General features: G+C 42.0%; 1 protein-coding gene across 3 annotated transcripts in view; it reads right to left on the bottom strand.

Moving 5' to 3' along the window:
• Positions 1–18046, bottom strand: part of KLHL29 (kelch like family member 29) — a 1407189-nt gene that overhangs the window by 224758 nt on the left and 1164385 nt on the right. The gene's annotated exons all lie outside the window — the stretch shown is intronic.

Genomic DNA, 18046 nt, shown 5'->3' with positions numbered 1-18046 from the left:
AACCCAAAACCAAAACTTGAAAAACTTGCAGTTACCAGTTACTGATGCAGCTACATTAGTTGTTCTTTTATTTAGGCTTTTTTCCCTTTTATTTCCACTCATTAATCCTACAAATAACACACGCGATCTGCGTCCTGCCCAGTGCGCCTGCGCGCCGCTGTCTACGGCGCATGTGCCGTAGACATTGGTGGCTGTCTTCGGGTAAATATCTCCTAAACTGTATAGGTTTAGGAGATATTTCTTGGACCTACAGGTAAGCCTTTAAATGTTGTACTGATATGTATTTGTGTCATCTCTCTTTGCATATATTAAATTTAACCCCAAAAATGCTAAATATCACGTGACTGTGATAATATAGTCGCAGAGCTGTGTAAATCCCAGACCTGAATGGGCAGAAATAAAAATCCATTCACAGGTAAAATAGCTCCTATTTAAGTATTTCATCTGTGTGTTTAGCTGTTTGCTTGGAGTGCAGCTTTAAAGTGGTTGTAAACCCTTACAAACCACTTTGACCTACAGGTAAGCCTAGATTAAGGCTTACCTGTAGGTCCAAGAAATATCTCCTAAACCTACACGGTTTAGGAGATATTTGCCATAACACAGGCACCGCTGAGCGGCACTGAGCGCACCGCTGTTAGCGCCGATGTGCCACGAGTGGCGGCTCCCGTGCACATGCGCGGGAGTGACGTCATCATGGCTCAGTCGAATGACAGCGCCGGAGCAGCGAGACCCACCAAGAAGATGGAGGTTCCAATCACAAGGGGACAGCGGTGACTTCACTGGTTCCTGTGTCAGGTAAGTGACACATAATGGACTACTATGTGATGCATAGTCCCTTTATAAAGACATAAAGACTATAGGGTTGATTTACTAAAACTGGAGAGTGAAAAATCTGGTGCAGCTGTGCATTGTAGCCAATCAGCTTCTAACTTCAGTGTGTTCAAGTAATCTTAGATAATAAAACCTGGAAGCTGATTGGTTTCTATGCAGAGCTGCACCAGATTTTACACTCTCCAGTTTTAGTAAATGAACCCCTATGTCAACTTACCCCAAACCTCTGATGCTTACCTTGCTGGAACTCCCTCACAGCTCACAATAATACTTGGTGTTCTTGCATATGGGGGAGCATGTGACCTGTGACAACGATTGGGTCTGACTACCAATCACTAGGCTTGAGCACTGCTACATAACCAGGGGAGTGACGTCACTACTTCTCTAAGCATCCAACACCAACGGACGGCAAATATTTTAGAGCTGGAATATCAGGGGCTGGGGGTGTTGCTCTTTCAAAGGTATTGTCACTTTGCTGTCTCCTTTGCTCTTTAATAAATAAATTCATCCAAGCTGGAAAACAAAACCAAGAAACATTTTTATTTGTTTTTTCGGGAACTTTTTGGACAAGCTTTCCATGCTTGCTTTACCAGGTCCACAATCCTTTTAGCATGAGAGAGTTCAACTCTTTCCTTTGTGTTTGTAATTGACTTTTTTTGTACTATGAAGTGTATGATAGGGACATATATTTTGCATTGGGCAGAAACTAAAGATAGACCTATGGCAGGGAGAGATTTTTACTAAAGTCTGAAAAAAGATAGACTTTAAGCTGAACCCTGTAAAGGTATGTAAATACACACTTGATGTTGGAGCAGTATAACTTGCCAAAGGATTTGGATTTCTGTCCAGCCGTCGAAGGCTTATACATATAGAAACAGCACAGCTAGGCGGTGACCTGATGAGTAAGCAACAGGGAGCTAGGTCTCCTACGTGTCTATGATTGAACAGTGAGAGAGTAGCACCAGGCTCACAAGGTCATCCCTCTTCTCACATGTGCATGCTTCACACCTGATTGACTCCTAGTGCTTTCCCTCCTTCTCCTGATCTCACCATACAGTAAAGAAGATACCAAGTCAGATTCACATACTAATACTAATGCCATGGAAATATTATTAATTTTTTTTTTTATTGATTACATAATTGCATTAAATTGTGTTTTTATATCTGGAGTTCAGCTTCATATAGTACTTTTAGGTCAACTAGCCTTTCCAGACATTCAAATGTTTCCCTGAAGTCACAAAACATAAGATATTCTAGATTTTATACCCATTTAAACATTGACTTTTAGAATGCTGAAGTTCATATTTTTTATGTGAAGACACAATCAAAAAGATTTCATAAATTGAAATAAATGCATTGCTAAAGCATTACTTTGGCAATATTAAGTCTTAAACTAATACAAAATGGAAGGTAATGTGCTTTGAGTGTGATAGACTGGGTTGAATTCAAGACTCTTGGTTAGTAATACATCATAAATTTAATACAAACACACATTTACTGAAGCTCGAGCGCCTCTGGATAGTTAACTTTAAATGCAGACCAGAGCTAATCACATCAGAAAGACTCAAAGAGGAAAAAAATCTAGCAAAACAGCATTTGACATTCACAGTAATGAAATGCGCTTGATGCATGTAAAAGCCAAAAGGTTTCAGGCGGCCGAGAGATTCACCGAGAGAACAGCACAGGGTGCTCCCGCAGCTTGAAACGGGTCAGTGGAGGTTTACTATATATAAAATTATAAAATAATATATTGGACAAGCTGTTTTGCACATTCCACAGATTAGTGGTGTGTAGACTTGGACATGAAGTTCTACCATCCTTGCCATCATTTATGCAGCTGAAAAAATGGTTGTTAATGGTCCAGAATATCTAACCTTTAATATGGAGTGCGTTTTCAGTGGATACACTTAAGCACCTGAGTCATTCTTTCAGTCATTGCCTGAAAGTAATCTGACGTGATGGTCCATGTTTTATCTGCCAGTACAATTGTTGTAAGCACCTTTGATTTTGGCGCAGTAGATCTGGTGCCACCAATTTCTGCCACAAACAACTTTTTCTCCCAAGTACTATATACTCAAAAAAATCAATAATTTGACATTCCCTTGCTTTTAGCCTCAAGGTAACCACCAAACCTAACCCTAACCCTATAACCACTTCCCGCCCACGCTGTGTTCAATATATGGCCATTCTGTCATTTTGGGAGAGGGTCCCCGGGAGTCCTCCAATGTGTACGATTCCTGAACATCCCCTGGGGTGCACTCTGGGTACTCTTTGTGACTGCTGTGTGCCTTGGACACAGCGCATCACAGATCAGTATAAAGGGCCAATTACAGCGGCCATTTACCATGCGATCGCTGTGTCCAAATACAAGCGATCACAGATGTAAACGCAACAGGTCTTTGACTGTTAAAGGCTCTCCTTACCTCACACAGAGACTGCGTGTGAGGGAGAGCCTAGTCTGTGAGGGGAGCAGTAAATACAGTGTTTTACAGTGCTACACAGTGGCCTCTATCAGTGCCGCCTCATCAGTACAGCCTCATCAGTGATCATCAGTGTACCCTCATCAGTGCCCATCAGTGCAACATCATCAGTGCATATCAGTGCAGCCTCATCATTGCCCTTCAGTGTAACCTCATCAGTGCATACCAGTGCAGCCTCATCAGTGCCCTTCAGTGCAGAATCATCAGTGCAAATCAGTGCAGCCTCATCGGTGCCCATCAGTGCAGCCACTTTTTTAAAAAAAATTCTGTCTTTTTTCATTTATTTAGCAAAAAAAAAAAAGCACAGTGGTCATTAAATATTACCAAAAGAAAGTTTTATCTGCCTAAAAAAAACGACGCCAGCCTGGACAGGAAGGGGGTGAAAGTGTCCAGTATTGAAGTGGTTAAACATAAATGCAATTCTCTAAATCAAATAAACTCACAAATCTAAACCCTTGAAGCCCAACTCCAGTTTTAAAAATAAGCTGTAAAATAAAAAAGCAGGATTGGCTACAATACTCACTTCTTTTCCAGTGACTCGCTGACCCACTGTACAGTTCAGCAATTCTGGGCCCCACCTGATCCAGTACCATTCATCACACTTTGTGTTCTCCCTGGATATCAAGCCCTCCCTCCAAAGCACTTGCCATTGTGGGCATTATGATGGATAATCACTTCAGGCCTGTGTATTATAGTGTATGTTGTACAGACCATTGCAGCAGCAGCATGGGACATCATGACAGCTATGTGTCTGGAGGATTGGCCACTGGCCAAGATATTTGGAGTTGGTCCACCTTTTAATATTTCATAAAATTGTGAACGTACCCTTTAGATAAAATTTATACCGCACAATGAAACATTCTATACTGTTATTATGATAAATCACTTCTTCCATCCAGAGCAATGATCACAGAAATTCCTTCAGACTATCTGCAGACCTATGTATATGCATTATTATGCAGTGTTTTTGCTGCTTTTATGTATATCATAATTTCTTCTATGAATACCTCAATGCACATTGAGAAAAAAAAAAGTACCTAATCTTTTTTCTACAGTGCACATCAAACCACCAACTAACACCAATTAAAATAATGGTACAAATCCATACACACGTTGTCATAAGTGTCAAGGATTCTTTAAAAAATGGACACGTACAATACCATATTTTAGTAACCTATTTTACTAATGCTGTGCCATTTCCTGGGAGTTTTATTCAAACACTTTGAATGCTTTATATGAAATACACAAATAAACTAGTAGATATTTTCTACAGCATCAAGAACTTATTTTATAATTGCACGGGACAGGAATGAAAATTGCAGGATGACATTTTTTCAATCATGGCTCCGCCATCAATAGAATGACAATGAATCTCATTAAGGCGATGGCTATGACGGAATCCAATCTTGGTCAATAAACTATTTAGACATCAATTTGTGTACATCAATTGAAGATAAGGCTCAGCTTGCTTCATTTAGGAAATTGACTGCTGAAAATACCATTTCAAGAGCTTCGGGGATCAGAATATCAGATGCGTGTGATTAAAGGCGCAGGTTGAGGTGAAAGCACTCGTCTTGGTTGAAATTATACTGATTGCACTAATTTGCTGGAGTGAGAGGCATATGGCCAAAGTGGTCAGTAACGAGCAGTCAAGACCCCAGATAAGAGCTGTATTTAAATACAGAGAATGATGTAACAAGGATTTAAAATAGTTTCACAGCAAAACATGGTAGTGGAAAAAGGATTTGTAGATGGATCCGTCAAATATTTATTTTGGCCATACATTAGAACAGGGATATGAAATTATCGGACCTCCAGCTATTGCAAAACTACAAGTCCCATCATGCCTCTGCCTCTGGGTGTCATGCTTGTTGCTGTCAGAGTCTTGCTGTCATGGATCTGCCACCTAGGGGTTAAAATAGTCCAGACTAATTTCAGTGATTGGCAACAGGCTGCCTTATTTAAACACCCCAGCAGCACTGTGTCTTTGCTGTCTGATCTGCAGCTCATACCTGTTAGCGTGACTTCCTGTTCCTGTTATCCGATCTGTTTCCTGTATTTGACCCAGCTTGTTTGACAATGATTGATCTCTGTTATCCTGACCCTGGCCTGCCTTGTAACCACGCTCAGCTCTACACTGCTTGATATCCTGTTGCCGAACTTTGCCTGTATCCTGACCATTCTCTGCCTGTTGTCTATATCTACATCTGATCATCTGTTACCAAACCCGGCTTGTCTAACTACGTATTCTGTGTCTCCCCAGCTTACCAGCCTGCTTCCTGTTTCCTGCTGCACCAGCTGAACTGACAAGACCAAAGACGAACCAGGTACCCATACACCGCCAGGCTCTTGCGGTCACTGTTGCAACACCGGTGGCCCTTGAGCCGGGGTTGTACAAGACAGCCTTCCCACTGCACGTCAGGCTCATCCGGCAGGTACGTAACACTTGCTATGCTTCATGGGACTTGTAGTTCTGCAACAGCTGGAGGTCCACTAATTGCATATACCTGCATTAGAATATCTTGCTACACACACTGATGCTCTGTTGGCTGGTAATCCTCACCTGACACAGACAACCACTATTTTTATATGGCCAGTGATTCCCTTGGAGGCTTTAACATGGCACCTTATCATTATTCATCTCAACACACATCAACTGAAGTTGACAGAATTTTAGCTGTAAAATTCAAACTCACCTGACAAAGTCAACATTAAATCCTGTGATCCGACGATAATTTAAACTACATAACTGTGTTAAGCCATTCGTACAATGTACATAGCCAGCTTAGCCTTTGTTTAGATTAAATTAAATGCACAAGTGTACCCAACACTCATGTTAAATTGGGTGGTGGTCTGCCTAGGCTGCAACTCCTTTTTAGAAAGGGACCCATAAAAATCATAGACCAGAAATGGTTGAAATATATAGTTTCCAACATCAGTCCAACACCAAACTTGGTCTGGTGAATGCAGAAATGTGTTCTGTAAGCCCTAGTGGTTAGAGGGGCTTAATAGGAATAAGAATTGCTTAGCAAGTGTCCCTTCAATCTTTTGTTTGAGGTTGCACATTCCCTTAAAGTGAACCTGTCAGCATTCACAGAAATGCAGTTTGGGGGCAGAAACCAGAGGGTTGCTACATGTATTATCTGAAATGCTGAGAAGCTCTCCTTATCCTTGGCATACATTGAATAGAGAGTTCGACAAAGTCTTGTTTCTATTCACCTGTTTCACCATCTGTTGCTGGAATCTTTGCTCTCTTGCAGAGTCACAGGTGTGGATCAAGTACGTATATCAGAAAAGTCGGAACCCTTTATCTGCATATTTTTTCTGGGTCAGTGACTCAAAATATTGAATCTAGAGAGTTAGCAAGACATCATAGCAACTATGGCAGTGTTCAGTTTTTTTTCTTTTTTTTTGGGAAAGGTTTCCGTCAAAGATTTCCAAAGTAATTTTTTTAAGTTTTGAGAGAACAGAGAATGGATGAAACCATTTTATTTAAATTTCTTTCCTGGGTCCCTTTGTGGAGTTTTTCCTTCAATGCTTGATACAAGACACAACAGGAAATGAGAGGAGATCTCTTTAAAAGTCTTCTCTTACACAGCTATCACTAGGATAACTGTACCTATTGGCTGAATTCCCCTCCATTCGGTCCTAATGACAACTAAATATCCTGTATAGAAGAAAGATTTTGGCTACATCCGAAAAAAAAAGCAAAAAAGTGCGGGGCTGGCAGATCTGGTTACCAGAAGCATACAGTTTCTACAGTCATCTTATGCTACCTTTAAATAAATTATACATTAATAGTTTTCCAATGCCAAAAGTAATTTTCTTTGCAACATTATTATGTGGATTGTTTGGAGGCTGATATGCCTATGTTTTTATGGATTATATTTTAATGTTTATTAATAAAGATAATATGTTTTATCATTTTGCTTGGTCCCCCATGCTGAGCCTCTAAAGTCCAGTTATTTAGGTAGATTTTGGGTTATTCAGCCCCGCACTTTTTTGCATTAAATATCCTGTATTTTCTCTTTCATTCATTGGTCAACAGGAGAAAGACAGAGGATAAATCCCCCAGCAGAAACCCAGTCAACTCTTAAAAACCTGAACAAGAACCCCAAACTTTCCCCACTTACACCAAAACAATGTTGAACCTAGACACATTTTAAGTACTGAAATAGCACAGTGACAGCAGCGGGTTTCCTTATTAGAAAGGCCTGCAAGTGAATTGAAGGCGCTGGAACCCTGGAGACAAATTGCCCATGGTTGTTATCAATCAATTTATATATTAGGCTAGCAACTTCTTTGCCTCAAAGAATTTCCACAGTAACCTTGGGTTGTGAATAGAAATGACATTGGGTTTGGTCCAAAATTTATGTTTGGCTGAACCGGGAAGAAAATTGTTAGTGCCGGCCCCAATCAGCTGTAGCCCCACAGCTGCACGTACACAGGGCATGGATGCTCATGACATCTTTTACCTAATTTAACCACATGGCCATATAAGGTCAATGTCATTGTATCAATATGGCCAACTGGCCATTTTAGATCAAGGTTATCATTATATATGTCACCCTTCCAGTGCTCCTTGCTGCAAAGACCAATTATAGGTGGGGATTTGTTTGTATTTTTGATTATATTGGTCAGGCAACGCACTGACATCTTTGCTACCATAGTGATATGTGCTGGGTGTCCAGTGCACCCTGGTACCTTTAAGGAGGGGTGGGCTTCTTCCAGACGCACCTGTCCTCTGCCTATCCATTAAAATGCATGTGTGTTCCCATTGTGGAGACTCAAAAGTTAGAGTTAGGGACTACAGAAAACAGGGCGCCTTGACAGGGCCTGTAGCTTATGCATGTATTTGCAAATGTGTGCAGACTAAACCCTTGTTCTTAAGGAATATTGTTAGACAGGTCAATTCGGTTTGTCACTGGCTGGTTGGTAAGCTTGAGCTTTGAAATCTATTTGTATTTGTTTGACTTACGTCGCCCTTCCAGGGCTCCTTGCTGCAAAGACCACTTATAGGTGGGGACCAGTGGGGGCCACTTGTTTATATAATGAACCTCCCCACCATGCAGAATCGCCATGCCCCCACCACAGCTGATTGGGCTGACATTGACAGCTTTCTTCTAGGTTTGACTGAACATGGATTTAGACTGAACCCAAGCCATCCAAAATTGTGATATAGATGAAGAGTTTTAGAAATGAAGCCCCACAACATAATATTTGTGTGCAGATTTGGTTATTCAAAAGGCAAAAAATTCCTTATAGCCTATATGTTTCAGGATCTAGTCTCCAACCTTTTAAACAATGTATGTAAACGTTAAGTTCAGTAAATAATTGGATGTTATGACGATGGTTGAATTAGCACAGTATTCATCAGAAGCTGGTTCAAGCAACCAGGAATAAACGTGAATATTATGGTGTGGCATTTTAATTCAAGATCCATTCATCTGCATGCTTTTAAAACAGATTGGCATAATTACATCTTTTGATTTAAAGATAACTCTTGAATACATTCATTTTATAATAAAATAAACTATAATTAATATACAAAAAAAATTTATTCAACATAGAAATCTGAAAAATATGTCAACTTAAAGATATACAGTAATGTAAATACAAGGAAACCTTTCTAGTTTTCTTTTCACCAGAGGAGTACATGGTACATTATGAATCACGCCTAACAGGAAGCTTTATATTGTAAACATGACAGCAGACATTATCATGTGTGAACCGAGGAATCTTTGTATTGCCTTGGCACAGAGGACAGAGTGAACACCACTAACGGATTATCTGCTCTCCTCACACAGCAGGGGAGGATTACTAAAAAATGTCAAGGAAATAAAATGAAATCACTACAATGTTTTCAGCTGTAATAACAATGCCGCAAAGAGGATGCGATTGTCACAGCTTTATGAAAGTGCAGATAAGATGCAGCCTGAAATGCTCACAGCATCTCTATATCACACAAGGATCAGATGCTACCTGCCATGGAAGTCAATGAACGGATAGATAAGAGAGAGAGAGAAAGATCACCACAGCCCAGATGTGGGGTAGATCAATGTAAATTGGTCCATATCAGGTCAGTGAATACGCTCGCCTATAATGAGTCACCAGAGGAAAGTCGAGGGAGCACTGATTACAACAAGCTTTTATAGAAACAAAAATTGAATAAGAACAAAGTTCATAAACACGTCATGTGTGAAGCTCTCTTGGCTTCTTCTGTTTCTTCAAAATGGTAACTACAAAAATGAAAAGTGCCATTCAGGAGAATGAGATCCCTGCAATTATTGTGGTATATTTCCTGGTACAATTTCTGGTCAAGGGGCACCATTTAAAGTTGAACTCCACACAGCCAGATACATGGATGAAATACATATACAGTATGTGAGCTTTTATATCTGTCCATCCAGCCCTGAGATTTATAGAGTGCTGGCACACAGTACAACCCTATCTGGCAGGGCAAAATACCAGATTTGTTTTTCTATTGCATGCTACCTGCATGCCACTCGTTACCTGCATGCCATTCTACTTTCCAGTATCTTTGGCATCAGGTCTCACTGTATGAGATTTTGCCAAAGCATTTTTACATTACATTAGTGTTTAGGTGGATACACAATACCCTGTCCCGGAGTGCATGCACATGGGTGTCTCCTTAGCAGATGTCTAGCTAAAGCTAACACCTACAAACAGGAGGGGGAGGCAGCAGTTTGGGGACTGGCTGATAGAAAAAGGGGCACATTTTAAAGGAATATCTAAGTCTGGACTTCAACTGGAAATAAAAAACAAATGGTTTAGTATAACTTCAGGCAAAAAACACACACAAGAGGGAACAAGCTCCGTGTGCATTACAACCAAACAATTTATTATATTAACACCTCAGCCAAATGGCCAAATGGATACTCACAAACAAATAAATACAGCAGGCATGTAATGGCGTCAGCCATGGACAATTCGTTCCATCATTAAACCATCTGGTTGGAAACTGACGCGTTTCAGGAGACTCACTCCCTTCCCCAGAACTGAACCAACATAATGTTAAGTCATCCTTTAAATGGTCACAAATCAGAAGTGGCGCTCCCACCATCTGAAGAGTCCATGGGCAGAGCTATATAGTCCCTTGCAGACAGAAACAACCATCCCAGTAGCATGGCCACCCACCACTACTTAGAGGTGTTACCCCCATCAAGTGTTGAATGCATGAATCAATAGCTATGGGTGTTAAAGTAACTCCACCTTTGTTGAGAAAAAAAACATTGCCTTCTAGGTGATCTATTTACATTGCAAGTATTTTAACAAACTTTGTTGCAGATTCCTACCTTTTTTTATTCTGAAGAAATCCCTGTGTGTTCCTCTGTGCCCTAGTGCTAGGTGAGTCTAATGGGAGTGGTTACATAATTATCAATCAGATGTGCATCTGCAGGGCACTAATGAGGAAAGCTGCTGGACCTGCATCTCTTTAGCCGTGATTTCCTATTGGAAGTATCTCACCAAAAATGAAATTTTTGATGCAGGGGATGCCAGAAATCTGACTTGTATCTTAGTGCAGACTTCTGGGAAAATTGGTGAGCCAATCATGTGTAGTGCCGGTACTCCCTAACGAGTATGCGCTATAAGTTTAAATTTTGTTTTTGCCCAATACTGTAATGAGTTTTGGGATTCATTGTGCTAAATTGTACTTTGGCATCAGTTTGGCTGGGCTGTATAGAAGTTCCACAAATATAAAACAACAAATAGTGTAGTGCTAAATTGGATAACAAATCTGTATAAAAAGATAATGTAGTTGTAAAAAAGCAAAATATTAATATACAAAAAATCGTGAATACTGAAAACCCAAAAATAGGTGAAACACAGTAAAAAAAGTCCAATTGAATTAACTAGTGCACAAATGTTGTGGTGGATCTTCCTCACAAAGGAATCAGGAGTTTCACTGATCAAGTGCAACCAGGTATATCAACTTGTCTGAAGTGATCTAGAAGGTAGGTAGAGTCTCCCCAGCATCCGGTCTGACTATCTACAATCCATCATTTGGTTCCATGTTTGGATCCCAAGCGTTTTTGACTCAACTGTCGTAAGACTGATGAGTCCACCTTCTCTGGTAAGAGTACTCTACCTACCTTCTAGATCACTTCAGACAAGTTGATATACCTGGTTGCACTTGATCCTGATTCTTTTGTGAGGAAGATCCACCACAACATTTGTGCACTAGTTAATTCAAGTGGACTTTTTTTACTGTGTTTCACCTATTTTTGGGTTTTCAGTATTCACGATTTTTTGTATATTAATATTTTGCTTTTTCACAACTACATTATCTTTTTATACAGATTTGTTATCCAATTTAGCGCTACACTATTTGTTCGTTTGAAGTGTTGGCAGCTGTTTTTTTTCTGTGTTGGTTTAGCATAGCGTGGTGTTTTCCCCCCTTTTTTTGTATAGAAGTTCCGCCTGGTCATAAGTGGGGTTGTACACCTGTGATAGGCTATAGAACGCAGTCTCGTTGGACGCATTGGGTACCAATCTCTGTCTCAGAACCAAACAGTGGGCGCGTTTGTCTCACTGCGTAATCCGGGAAGGGGTACTTAAGGTGCCGAAGTTACGGGGTCGGGGGTTCCGGTCCAGAAGTTGTTGCTGACTCCGTTGTCCTGGTCCTCCTGACCAGCCCCCAGGGGCCCTCATGGCCTGGGGTGTGGATCCATCCATTTCCGAGCCTCAGAACTGGCTAGTTCACGGCACAGTAACTGGAAGGAGGATTCCAAGGTGTTCCAGTGCTGTCTCGGGCTTTGGAGAGGCCCAGCAACTCTGCATGCGACCAGGGGAGGACTCTTCGGTAAGAGAGCTACACACAAGGCTGGCTGCTCGGTAAGAGCCTGGAAGCTGAGCTGCCATGGACATTGATTGAATCCACAATTCTTACGGTATCGCTGGACTGGCTGAAAGATTCTGATACAGTAAGAAAAGCTCCTGCTTCTACCCTTCCAGTTGTAACCAAGTTTCCAACCAAGTCTGTGTGAGAGACTTTGAATGCTAGAATTACCCGTTGGCTGCTAAACCCAAACTTAAGGAGTTATCCAACAGTTGAAGAGTCGAGTTGTGAGTGGCTGTTCCCTGGATTATGTACATAGAGAGAGACTTTTATTGAAATCAGCAGTTCCAAGCACCTGAGCTAAACTCTACCCTGATACCCTCTATTCCCAACTTAGAGACTGAGTTTATTCAACCGTTTTATGCAAAATAAAAATCCTAACAAGGAATTCAAGTGTCGGTCTCTACAGTTACTGGGTTATCAACCCTGGGAACCCCTAGACAAGGACAAAGAGTGCGAGCTGGAGGAGCTAATCGGTAATCCCAGAAAAATTCAGCAGCTTCTTCGGGGGTTAGTGCTACACACAAGTAGGGATGAGCCGAACACCCCCCTGTTCGGTTCGCACCAGAACCTGCGAACAGACCTAAACTTCGTGTGAACTTTAGAACCCTATTAAAGTCTATGGGACTCGAACGTTCACAATCTAAAGTGCTCATTTTAAAGGGTAATATGAAAGTTACTGTCCTAAAAAGTGTTTGGGGACCTGGGTCCTGCCCCAGGAGACATGGATCAATGCAAAAAAAAGTTTTAAAAACGGCCGTTTTTTCAGGAGCAGTGATTTTAATAATGATTAAAGTGAAACAATAAAAGTGTAATATTCCTTTAAATTTCGTAGCTGGGGGGTATCTATAGTCTGCCTGTGAAGGGGCGCATGTTTCTGGTGCTTAGAACTGTCGCTGCACAAAGTGTCATTTGTGCAGGAAAAAAAGTCTTTTAAAATCACTTGCGGCTAAATTGTCGGGTCTCCGTAATACAGAGAACACTCAATGAGTGTTCTCTGTATTAGCCGACAATTCATTCATTCATTGATTAAAAAAAAAAAAAAAAAAAAAGCGTGGGGGTTCCCCTAAATTCAATCAAAAGGCCCTTCAGGTCTGACATGGATATTAAGGGGAACCCCGTGTCAAATTAAAAAAAAAAATTGACGTGGGGGTCCCCCCAAATATCCATACCAGACCCTTCAGGTCTGATATGGATATTAAGGGGAACCCCGCATCAAATTTTTAAAAAAAATTGACGTGGGGGTCCCCCTAAATATCCATACCAGACCCTTTATCCGAGCACGCAACCTGGCAGGCCGCAGGAAAAGAGGGGGGGACGAGAGAGCGGCCCCCCCTCCCTCCTGAACCATACCAGGCCATATACCCTCAACATTGGGAGGATGCTTTGGGGGTCTGTGACCCCTCAAAGTACCTTGTCCCCATGTTGATAAGGACAAGGGCCTCATCCTCACAACCCTGGCCGTTGGTTGTGAGGGTCTGCGGGCGGGGGGCTTATCAGAATCTGGAAGCCCCCTTTAACAAGGGGACCCCCAGATCCCGCCCCCCCCCCCCTGTTTGAAATGGTAAGGGGGTACAAAAGTACCCCTACCATTTCACAAAGAAAGTGTCAAAATGGTTAAATAAGACAAACACACTTTTGAAAAATTCCTTTATTAAAAAAAAAAAAAAAAATTCCAGCGGTGCTAATCCACTCTTGCTATCCAGCGACGGGTCTCCGGGGTCCAGCGATGGATGATCATATCCAGCGACGGGGGATCTCTCAGTCCAGCGCTGTCCATACCTCCTTCTTCTGTCTCCACTGCGGAGATACTGCAGAGAGCCGAGCGCTGACATTTCTTATATTGGGAGGGCGGGGCCACCCGTCACCTGACCCCGCCCCTCTGACGCAGGAGAGGGAAGCCAGGTGTTCCCCAGTGACGTGTGGGTGACCCCGCCCCCTCTGATGTAACGCAGGCCCCGCCCTCCCAATATAAGAAATGTCAGCGCTCGGCTCTCTGCAGTATCTCCGCAGTGGAGACAGAAGAAGGAGGTATGGACAGCGCTGGACTGAGAGATCCCCCGTCGCTGGATATGATCACCCATCGCTGGACCCCGGAGACCCGTCGCTGGATAGCAAGAGTGGATTAGCACCGCTGGAATTTTTTTTTTATTTTTTTTATTTTTAATAAAGGAATTTTTCAAAAGTGTGTTTGTCTTATTTAACCATTTTGACACTTTCTTTGTGAAATGGTAGGGGTACTTTTGTACCCCCTTACCATTTCAAACAGGGGGGGGGGCCGGGATCTGGGGGTCCCCTTGGTAAAGGGGGCTTCCAGATTCTGATAAGCCCCCCGCCCGCAGACCCTCACAACCAACGGCCAGGGTTGTGAGGATGAGGCCCTTGTCCTTATCAACATGGGGACAAGGTGCTTTGAGGGGTCACAGACCCCCAAAGCATCCTCCCAATGTTGAGGGTATGTGGCCTGGTACGGTTCAGGAGGGAGGGGGGGCCGCTCTCTCGTCCCCCCCTCTTTTCCTGCGGCCTGCCAGGTTGCGTGCTCGGATAAAGGGTCTGGTATGGATATTTAGGGGGACCCCCACGTCAATTTTTTTTTTAAATTTGATGCGGGGTTCCCCTTAATATCCATATCAGACCTGAAGGGTCTGGTATGGATATTTGGGGGGACCCCCACGTCAATTTTTTTTTAAATTTGACACGGGGTTCCCCTTAATATCCATGTCAGACCTGAAGGGCCTTTTGATTGAATTTAGGGGAACCCCCACGCTTTTTTTTTTTTTTTTTTTTTTTTTTTAATCAATGAATGAATGAATTGTCGGCTAATACAGAGAACACTCATTGAGTGTTCTCTGTATTACGGAGACCCGACAATTTAGCCGCAAGTGATTTTAAAAGACTTTTTTTCCTGCACAAATGACACTTTGTGCAGCGACAGTTTTAAGCACCAGAAACATGCGCCCCTTCACAGGCATACTATAGATACCCCCCAGCTACGAAATTTAAAGGAATATTACACTTTTATTGTTTCACTTTAATCATTATTAAAATCACTGCTCCTGAAAAAACGGCCGTTTTTAAAACTTTTTTTTGCATTGATCCATGTCCCCTGGGGCAGGACCCAGGTCCCCAAACACTTTTTAGGACAGTAACCTGCATATTACCCTTTAAAATGAGCACTTTAGATTTCTCCCATAGACTTGTATAGGGTGTTCCGGCTTTTCGAATTTGCTGCGAACAGCCCAAATTGTTCACTGTTCGCTGAACAGGCGAACAGGCAATGTTCGAGTAGAACATGAGTTCGACTCGAACTAGAAGCTCATCCCTACACACAAGCAGGAAATTATGTTTCTTTGGGGGGGAAGGGACATTCTGTACACACTCTGTGTACAGAACACCTCCAGCTAGCCATATTGAATTAAATTTTCATAAAATTACAGAGCTTAAGATTGAAAAGCCAAGGTCATTTTTAATAACATTCAATTACAATTTGACTTGTGTTGCAATTGAACTGGCTAGGGATGAGTTGAACACCCCTGATTCGGTTTGTACCAGAACATGCGAACAGACAAAAAATGTGTGTGAACATGCGAACACCGTTAAAGTCTATTGAACACAAACGTGAAAAATCAAAAGTGTTAATTTTAAAGGCTTATATGCAAGTTATTGCCATAAAAAGTGTATGGTGACCTTGGTGCTGCCCCAGGGGACATGTATTAATGCAAAAAAGTTTTTAAAACTGGTGTTTTTCCAGGGGCGGTGATTTTAATAATGATTAAAGTGAAACAATAAAAAATAAATATTCCTTTAAATATTGTGCCTGGGGGTTCCCTTAGTCTGCCTGTAAAGTAGCTCATCTTTCCCATGTTTATAACAGTAAAGCGGCAAAATTAAATTTCTAAAGGAAAAATGTCATTTAAAATTGCTTGCGGTTGTAAAGTATTGCCAGATCCTGGAAATATACATAAACAAATCATTGAAAAAAACAGCGTGATTTGCCCCCCAGTCCATTACCAGGCCCTTCGGGGTGGTATGGACATTAAGAGGAACCCCACACCAAATATTTTTAAAATAATGGCGTGGGGGCCCCCCAAAATTCATACCAAGAGCTTCAGGTCTGGTATAGGTTTTAAGGGTACCTCCACATCAGGCCGCAGGAAAGGGGGGACAAGAGAGCACCCCCCTCTTGAACCATACCAGGCCACATGCCCTCAACATGGAGAGGGTGCTTTGGGATCCACCCACAACACTTGCCTGGTGGTTTTGGGAGTCTGCAGGCAAGGGGCTTATCAAAATCTGGAAGCCCCCTTTAACAAGGGGGCCCCCAGATCCCACCCCCCCATGGGAATGGGTATCGGTTACATTGTACCCCTACCCATTCACGAAAAAAGTAAAAACGACAGGAGATTTTTTTTAACAAAGGAATTGTCAAAAACAAAGTGTCCCACAATGTAAATCTATCGTCAATCACGGCGCCGACGGTCCAGAGAAAAAGAAATTGGAAAAAAAGGAGGCAACCTGCCGACTGCCATCTTTTTGCTTTGACAGCTGTGATAAAGCCAAGGATGGGGCCACCCGGTGACATAAATGTCAGAAGGGGTCATCAAGACATCAGAAGGGGATGGGGTCATCCACTTATGTCAATGGTTGGCCCCGTCCTTGGCTATATAACAGCTGCCACTGCAAATAGACTGCAGTCGGCAGGACGTCTCTCATGGATGCAGTTTTTTTTTCTCTGTATCGTCGGCGCTGTGATTGAAGATGGATGGACATCTCGGGACACTTTGTTTTTTTTAAATAAAGGAATTGCCAAACACTGTCTCCATGTTGAGGGCATGTGGCCTGGTATGGTTCAGGGGAGGGGCGCTCTCCCAGTTGCATGCTCAGATAAGGGTCTGGTATGGATTTTGGGGGGGAGGGCACCCGATTTTTTATTTTATTTTGGCATGGGTTTCCCCTTAAAATCCATACCAGATCTGAAGGGCCTGGTATGGATTTCGTGGGGGGGGGGGGGGCGCCACGCCATTTTTCTATTTCGGTGCGGGGTTCCCTTTAAAATCCACACTAGACCTGAATGGCCTGGTATGTATTTTGGGGGGACCCCCACGCCATTTTTTTTATTTTGGAACGTGTTCCCTTTAAAGTCCATACTAGACCTGAAGGGCCTGGTATGGATTGGGGGGGGCACGCCATTTTTTTCATTTTGGTGTAGGGTTCCTCTTAACCACTTCAATACACTGTGTCCTGCATTGACTGATTATAGAGTCTACACTGATTATATAGTCTACACTGAATGCAGTATATATATATATATATATATATATATATATATATATATATATATATATATATATATATATATATAGACATAAATATATACATATATATATATATCTTAGTCTGCACTGACTGAATATAGAGTCTACACTGAATGCAGGGTATATATATATATATATATATATATATCAAATATACTGCCACTAACTAACCTGCCTGCCTAATCTAACTCAATCTATCTCCGTCCACACACTATACACTATGTAAGCAGCCTGATATAGTGTGGGGAGTGGAATTAGTCCCCCTGAGCCATGATTGTCCAAAGGTACCCTGCCATGATTGGCCAAAGGCACCCTAAATAGAGTGTGTGTTCTGGTGGCACCTGTCTGGCTGATGCTGGGTATAGCTGGTAAGAATGCTATTGCACTACTGACATTTAGAGCGATCATACATCTTGACATCCTGTTCCTAAAAACTTTTTTACAATGGTCAAAAGCAAACTTTGATTTGATCCCATTCGAAAATTAAAAGAACGTTCCTAAATTAAAACATTTTGAACAAAATGCTACTAATGTATGTGCAACTTTAGACACCACCTCAT

This window comes from Lithobates pipiens, unplaced genomic scaffold (genome assembly GCF_037356315.1).
Source record: "Lithobates pipiens isolate NorthernLeopardFrog02 unplaced genomic scaffold, aLitPip1_a1.2 Scaffold_18, whole genome shotgun sequence".
NCBI lineage: Eukaryota > Metazoa > Chordata > Amphibia > Anura > Ranidae > Lithobates > Lithobates pipiens.
The sequence above is the reverse complement of the archived record's forward strand: the minus strand, read 5'-3'. Positions and strand labels throughout refer to the sequence as shown.